The sequence below is a fragment of the Cupressus sempervirens genome, chromosome 3, assembly GCF_028749045.1.
Source record: "Cupressus sempervirens isolate cs-2001-9-10 chromosome 3, ASM2874904v1, whole genome shotgun sequence".
In the NCBI taxonomy this organism is placed as follows: domain Eukaryota; kingdom Viridiplantae; phylum Streptophyta; class Pinopsida; order Cupressales; family Cupressaceae; genus Cupressus; species Cupressus sempervirens.
This window is the reverse complement of record NC_143120.1, coordinates 193,598,525-193,607,198: the sequence shown is the minus strand read 5'-3', so window position 1 is coordinate 193,607,198 and position 8,674 is coordinate 193,598,525. Positions and strand designations below refer to the sequence as shown.

Below are 8,674 nucleotides of genomic sequence, written 5' to 3'. Positions count from 1 at the left end.
TTCACCTCCGTTCTCTAGAATTGCACCAGTTGATAGAAATCACTGTTGCATGCTACAAAGAATACTAATGAAACAAAAAGTAGATGTTTTTCAATCTCTGACAGTTAAACCACAATGATATTTACTAATCCGAAAGACAACAAGGATGCATAGCATCTAGTTCCTGTCGATTGAGAATTTGAATGGAGAGTTGTGTACTTAAAGTTCTAGTAGCATACAGATCCAAAGTCTAGGGAACTAGTCAGAAAGTTTTGCCATTTTAAATTTGCTGCTAGTTGAACATTACCAACAAAAAGTATAATATATACCAGTATATCTATGGCAACCTCCCTTAGGACAGGAAAGAATGGGTTTACAGAAACAACCATGATACTAAAGATTTATATTAATAAGGCAGGCTTTACAATATACTTCCTGTTCTCAATCTGGCCTTTATGGCCTTGTTTGCTAGAGTTTGGTTGTATACAAGAGGAATTAGGCCACAACCCTGTAGGCACAAGAAGAAAGCCTAGTACCCAACCTGAGATGATCCCCATGAAACCTTGTAATTGACTCACAACTTTGCATCAACACAACGTTAGCTATAAAGTAAAAAAAATCCAGCCCGGTTACTTGATCTTTGTTTACATCTACTGAACATAGATTTAGCAATTGGGCTTGAAGTAATTATGAACCCTAAATTAAAAGAGAAATCCATGAGTAGTCCATAATGGGTAACAATCTATTACTTCAGATGACAAGATTCATTCTTGAAACAAAGCACCATAAGCGTCATACCCAGGTTAAGAAGTTTATCAATAGCTATGACCAATCACAGAGCACTCTAAACAAATCAAATCTGGAAATTTTACCTTCTTATTAGCCACTTGGAAGGGTTTCAAGGCTGCACACGAGTGCTCCTTCTGACCAAGCAGTGTAAGACGTATGGGCATCAAACTAGCTATATATTTACATCTAACATGAAAACTATAAGGTCTGTCTGGTTTTGATGTTTACTTACAAGTCCATGATCAAATTAGGAATGAAAAGATACAAACTTTGGTCTTCACGGAAATTTAATACACACAAAACTGAAATACCACCAATATCTATTGTGGGGCTAGATGGATTTATACCTATTTGGGCCTGCTTGCATCTTCAAATATGGGATGCTTGGAAGATTGAAATTGGGCTAAGGAAACGTTTTGCATAGGAGGACTACTCATTTTCTCATAGAAATGGATAGAGAAAAGAGAAAGAGAAAGATGAATCTCATCCTTACCCCAAGATTGAGTCTTGGCACTGTGCTTTTTATTCAGTCCAGGCTTTGATAAGAAGGGAGACAAGGCTTGAGAAGGCAATGGACATGGAAAAGAAGAAGAAGAAGAAGATGGATTAAGCATAGGCCAAAGGGAAAGAGAATATAGTTTCCAAAATCCACCAAGAGCCAAAACAACAGATCTTAGTTGATGGCTTCCACAACCAGTGTTAGCCCAATGCTTGAGACATATGTTTTCCCACAGCTTGTCATCTTGTGCAGTTTTATGCCATATCCTATTAACACATGAGGCTGTTGCCAGTGTTCTTGCATCCATGTATTTCATCACTTCGGATAACAAATCCCCATCTAAAAGAAACTGCTCCATTTGATCCCTCGATAAGTTCTCACACTGATCCTGAGATTGCATCTTTTCAGATGTTTTGTGAAACAATGGTGCCTCCAAGTCTGTGTTGGGCTTATAACTATGATGATGATAATTGATTTTACACTCACTGGGTCTTCTTATTGCCAATCTCATTGCCCTTCTAGATAGAACAAGATAAATGAATATGTATCTACAAATAAATAGACCTTGTACCTTAAAAAAAAAGTTGGATAGTTTCATAAATAAGCATCAGACAGGGATCCGGGTCTCTGAATTTAGGTAGAAACATAGAGATAGACATGGAGACTAGAGAGCACAATTTCAGAAAAAGGTAAAGTTATGAAATGGAGCAGAGCACTACTAGAAGGAAAATTTCTAATAAAAAAGGAGTAGACAATGAAGAAGATGGGTTCCTAATTTAAATCAGATCCTGACAGTGATTGATAATCATTTAGAGACTTTACCTTCATAAATATAGTGTCTACCTTTGGAACATTGACAAACATGTCGCCCGCAATGTGTTGCACACCTATACCACAAACAGATCATAAACAACCAGTGAGGATTTTTTTACCCAAAATCTGTGAAGAGATAGAAAATGAGTTCAAACATTGTGTTTAAAGAAAGTACCGGCATAATTGGGAGCCTCCGAGATGACTTCAAGGAGATCAAAATTAAAGCATTTGATATTGGGGAAGGAGCGAGAAATAACAGATCTTGCACTTTAGTGCATTTTACATCATTTAGGGGCTTTAATAGCCTATTACATCATGTAAACACTACCATCCACCCATAACTCTTCCTAGGACACCCTAGGACTTCAAATGACCCCTTACATCATAGTGACTCCCTATTTGTGCCAATTTGAGCTTCACTTACATCTTATTGAGCTTCACTTTGTTTCGAGAATAGTTTAATATTCTCTACTAAACAAGGCCAACCATGTGAAGGTGGAAGCTCATTTGGCCCCACTCCCCTCCCCCTAACATCACTCTACATTCCCCGTTAACATCTAACATTCATTCATTCTTTCAACCATTAATAAAATGTAACATTCAATCAATATCACATGATAACATTCATTAACACATTAGATTCATAAACATGCAACATTCATCAATATTTTGCATTAACACATAATTCATGAACATTCATTAGCACATAATTAAATTCATTGAGACATGAAATTCAGTCATTATCAATTAAGGTATGTAGATGACGATCATTTCTTCTTTTTTTTTTTTCCTATTTCTTTTTTCTATGTAAGCTCTAAGAGGAGCATCAGTGTCATCATCAATTCCCCCCTCTTCAGTTCTTTTCTCTGTTCTTGATGATCTCAAATTCCTATGTTGTTGCAAAGGGGGGTGCTCTGCAATAAGAAATAAAAGAGTTAAATTAAAAATAATTTATTATAATTGTTACAAGTATTCAATTATTTTAAATAACATAACTATGGCACTCTTTACCTAATCTGACCACATCATTTTGTCTAGACTCAACGTCAACACGCTCATGAACATCGACGCCTCGATCCTCTATAGCTGCTATACAAAATGTTACGTTAATCCAAACACCAATTGCAATTACATATAAAAAATTTAATATCAAATGTATACCTCCACCACTAGGATGCACATCATGCGAACCTTCAACATTCACAAATTGTGTAGAAGGATTGTCAAGCTGCATTCCAACATCCTACGCATTGTTATCATTGCTTGCTTAAAATAGATATACTCACTTTATATTGGAACTTAACATCAAATAGACTAATTGGTAAAGTATTCAATTTGAAATAAATTTCATTTAGCTTATTTATCTGTAGCTCAGATGCATCATTATTAGAACCTTCCACACTAATTTCAGCTCGTAGCTATTCAGCCACGACTCTATAGCCTTGTTGGAAGCCAATTCTCTTATCCTCTTCTGTGAGGCATCTCTTGAACTTTGAGCCCTGCATTTTTGCATGGTATGGTGAATTTTACTTGCATTGTTTCATCAACCAATGGAGGGTAGTTAAAATATCAAAAGGAAATACAAAAGTTGCAAAAGTTGAGGATCAAGAATACTTACAACTCGTGCTTGAAGTTTCAAAAAACCACCAAAGTTGAGCTTGTGTGTCCCGTTCTTTTCTAGTCTTGCCTTTGATGTGTCAAGAAATCTATGAAAAGTTTGAAATATGTTAGATTGTATTTATAAATATAGAGGTTAATTAGTACAAAATTACATTCTCAACAGTATCACATACCTTGGCAGTGTACTCTCTATTGGTGTAATTGTATTTTTCTTGTCAGCTTTATACTTTCCATCCAAAATTAGAGCCTGCCACTCAGCCTCAGGAACATAGGGTGGACGCTCATACCTAGGGTTATCTCATAAATTTTTTCTATACTAGTCCCTAATATACTTCAAACATAAACCAGCTTTTTCAAGGAGCTTGTTTCTCTCGAATGTACAAAGTCCAAAGAGTTGGGTCATGCTCTCTATAAGATCATCCTTCAGCTTTTTGTCTTGGAGATTCCACCTTTTAAGTAAAAAAAACATGTTAGACTCATAACTGAAGTGAAGCTACCTTTAATATAGTTCAAGAAATGGATGAAAAAGAAAACTATTCTAGCAATGATATGAAATCAAAATAGTGGTTTGGGGTTTTAGTTAGGATATGATGTTCTACCAAGTACACACGGTGGGCTTGAATATTTGCCAACCGCCTAAAGGTCTTATTTCAAGAGACCTTACAACATTAAGCCACTAAATAATATGCAATTTTCATACCTGATCGCACGGCTATATAACTCGTGCAATGGCCTTCTTGCTTAGTTGTAGAAGCTCTCTAGCAGTCAAATCATACAAGCTACAAGGCCTAACAGCAATTTCAAAACATATAAGCTAAAAGTCTAGTTAAAATATACATTAGATTACAAAATATGCAATTTTCATACCCGAGCGCGTGGCTATATAACTCATGCAATGACCTTCTTGCTTAGTTGTAGAAGCTCTCCAGCAATCGAATCATACAAGCTACAAGGCCTAATAGAAATTTCAAAACATATAAGCTAAAAGTCTAGTTAAAATATACATTAGATTAAAAAATATGCAATTTTCATACTCGAGCGCGTGGCTATATAACTCGTGCAACGACCTTCTTGCTTAGCTGTAGAAGCTCTCCAACAATCAAATCATACAAGCTACAAGGCCCAACAACAATTTCAAAACATATAAGCTACAAGTCTAGTTAAAATATACATTAGATTAAAAAATATGCAATTTTCATACCTGAGCACACGGCTATATAACTCGTGAAATGACCTTCTTGCTTAGTTGTAGAAGCTCTCTAGCAATCAAATCATACAAGCTACAAGACCTAACAACAATTTCAAAACATATAAGCTACAAGGCAAGACATATTATATGACATGGCAAAAGGAAAAAAATTTACAAGTTTTAGCAAGACATATTAAACGACATCATAGTGCTAGAGAGATCACAATTATATGAGTCAAACATAGTCATGAAAAAGAACATAAATTATCTGGTTATTGATTTGTTGACATATTGTTGTTGATAATGCTTTGTTATTATTTGGTTTGGAGATTTGATATATACTCATTGTTTCTGTTTAAATGCTATTGAGATCCACCCTCTTGGCATGTTGGCCAATGGAGTCATGTTATTATATTGTGTGATCATCTTGGGACTTGCACTCTTGGTGAAGACCAATCAAGTCTTTTGAGTTTATATTGTTACCTTCTCTGAAAAGTTTAAGCCATGGGTGACTTTTGAAAATTTTATATTGTTACCTTCTCTGAAAAGTTTATGTGGATTGTATAATAATTGTTTTCACAAGATTCTATAGGTGAATATAGCTTTGGTGGATAAGAAACAAAAATTCTAAAAAATCTTTAAAATAAAATCTATAATCTTAATGACCTATGAGTAATTTGAAAAGCCTTGTTTTTGATTAATCTATAACTGGACATCACTTTGGTGTCTAGATTTTGATTGTAGTCTTTCAAAATTGTGTATGGACTATGGTAGTATACGCATTACATAAAGACCATTGTTATGATAGATTATAACATTTTCATTTCTATTTTATGCATGTGAAAAGGAGGATATTGCAAATTGGAAAAAACATTGTTTTAAAATTGAGCATTTGTAATTCTACCTAAATAGCTGGAATTGGAATATGTGTTCCTATTTCAATTTTATATTTTTTAGAAAATATAAATTTTTGGGTCTATGAATTCCCCATCAAATTTTGACTCAACCAAACAAGAATAGAAATATGTATTCTTATTTTCTATTCTAGAATAATAATTCTAGAATACACATTCCTATTCCCACATTCTTTTTTCTACAACCAAACAAATCTTAAGAGAAAATGATACACACATTTCCCTTGGTGACCATGGAAGAAAATTTGAAGGCGCAATGGGGGAGTACAATCTTGGTGGCACATCTATTGTGCCAGTAGGAATAAGGTGTTCACTACCACGTTCTGTCTCCATCCAACTTTGGGTATTCAGGATTGTCATCATTCACTTTTACTACTTAAGCACAAATTAGAAGTAATATGAATAGCTATTATCTACTCATCCTCTAACACCTCTATAAAGAATATGATTATGTAATGAACTTAATTTATGCTACAATACCAAACAATATGTATGTATCTTGCCTTGATTATTTATTATTGTGTCTGCCATGACTTTTTGTAAAAAAAGATTGTGCAATAGCTTTTCCTCTATGTGCTCAAGTTTGCACAATCTCCTAGGGAATTCAACATCCCCTTCTCTTGAGATGTATGTGACTTAGATTTTTGTCCTCCTATGGGTTAAAATCAACATGCATGATTTTCCAAAATCCTCTACACTACCATTTTGCAAGCTCATTGACAAGCTCTATGATAAATTTTCTTAATCATTGATAATGATTAGGTTGTCACTAAGTGTGTTGAAGAGATTGTGGTGATGTTAATGAAGGTGATGGAGAATAAAATCCTCGACTCTCCAAGTTTAAAGAGGCTAACCTCAAGCATAGGTTTTTTCTTTCTTTACATTGTAAGGTATTTAAATATATGATTTTTGGCTTGAATTTCATAATGTTTTAAAGTTTTCATTGCTTAAATTGATTTGAGATGTGTCAATGTTGAGTAAGGGTTTCAATATGTAGTTTTTCATCTCAAATCAATGTGGATATTTTTTTTATTAATTTTTTAAAGCTGATTTGAGTTTAAGGAATTCTCACCCCTAGCCATACATAAAATCCCTTTTACATCCACATTGTTCTCTCAAAGTTGTTAAATCTTTAATTTTGAATTCACAAAATTTAGAAATAGATTTGAGTGAAGGAGTGTTCAAATTGCTGAAATTTATGGCATGTGGGGAATGTGTATGGATCAATAATTGAAGGAAAATATTTTTGTTTTAAATGAGGTAGTGGAAGATCAAATCTACCTTGGAGGAATAAATGCCCCAATCGTAAAGATGAAGATAGATAAAGCCCATTACAAATGGGATGATATTTGGTGTATTTGTGGAAATTAGCATTATTTCACACCAATGGGTGGAATTTTCCTTGAAATTTGGACACCACTTGAAAAAAATACATGAATCATAAGTGCTCATTTGGTTGTTAGCATAGGAATTGAAAATTAGAATAGAAAATAGGAATGAGAATGGGAATAGAAAATGGAAATTACAATCTTGTTATCCTTTGTTTGGTTGTACAAAACTAGAATTAGAATAAGGTTAAGTTTATTCATAAATCAAATTCAAAATAGAAAGAAATGAAATCACCTCTTGATTATCTCCAAGGCCCCTAAATGGTAAGTGTAACAATGCAAGAAATAGTATTGAAAAAAAAAACCATGCCTCTCTCTCCAAAAGACGTGACAGTGTGATCGAGGAAATTGTTGAGCACAATGGTGCTATGAAAAATATGCCAAACAAAAGTAGAAGACTCATAACATAAATGATTGTCTTGGGTTAGATTAATTACAAGTGAATAACAAAGTGGGTACAAGAATCATAGTTTTCCAAGGGAAAGAGAATTTTGATAGGTTCTAGGCTAGCAATTCATGTGAAGTAGCATCATCAACTTCTGCAAGATGCCACTCATGACAAGCTCTTTTATCTTCTCTATTGCAATTCTTGCATAAATTTAACAAGATCCCAACACCATGAGTGGTCATGCACCATATTTCTAACGATCATGGTCACTACCTGTAAATCCACCATTATCTTGCATCATCCTTGGAAAAATTCTTCGATCTAGCAAAGACAATGTTACCCTAGTGATGAAGGACATAGACATAGAAGGTAATAAAACCCCTTCTAAACTTATCACACCATTTCATAGCAAGGGAGGGCTCTGATGAGCTTCTTGTTATCACTTAGTCCACATTCTCAGTTCATAATTAGTCATAATTTTTTATCGAGTAAGAAAATTCAAACAAATTCATACTTAATAATGACAGCCTTAACTATTAAACACTCATTATATTTTGCTAGTGTAGAACTACATGTGAGCCCATAGCATATTTAAAGAATTATATATTTTGGAAAAATGAAATTAAGAATAGGAATGTCTCATTACAATAAAAGATATTTTTTGGAATGACCATATGCTAATTTTAGGGGGGAAATGAGAATATGTCTTCCCATTCTCAATTTCAATTTGGCACACCAAACAGAGATTATAAAACATCTTATAATTTTCTCTTCCTATTTCCTGTTGTATTCCTGAAACCAAACAAGCCCTAATTAAATGCCACTTTTTCTTGTTGAATTCATTTTAGTGGGTACACTATCCTATATTTATTGTGTATAGTTGATTGATTAGGGCATATTTTTAGTTCCTACCATGTTATGGAAGAGAACTATTGTGAAGGGCTCTTCTTCAAACAATGATTAATCATTTTTATTACAACCAATTATGTCTTTTCATTTTTTATTTTCCAAGACTATTACTAAACTTTTACTACTAAAAGTTGATCAAAGTTTAACATTTTCATGTACTATGTGTGCTTTGGTAGGTCCCTGTTG

General features: G+C 33.8%; 1 pseudogene; it reads right to left on the bottom strand.

Moving 5' to 3' along the window:
• Positions 1–1,115: 1,115 nt before the first annotated feature.
• Positions 1,116–1,778, bottom strand: LOC149565472 (F-box protein GID2 pseudogene; annotated as a pseudogene).
• Positions 1,779–8,674: the final 6,896 nt, after the last annotated feature.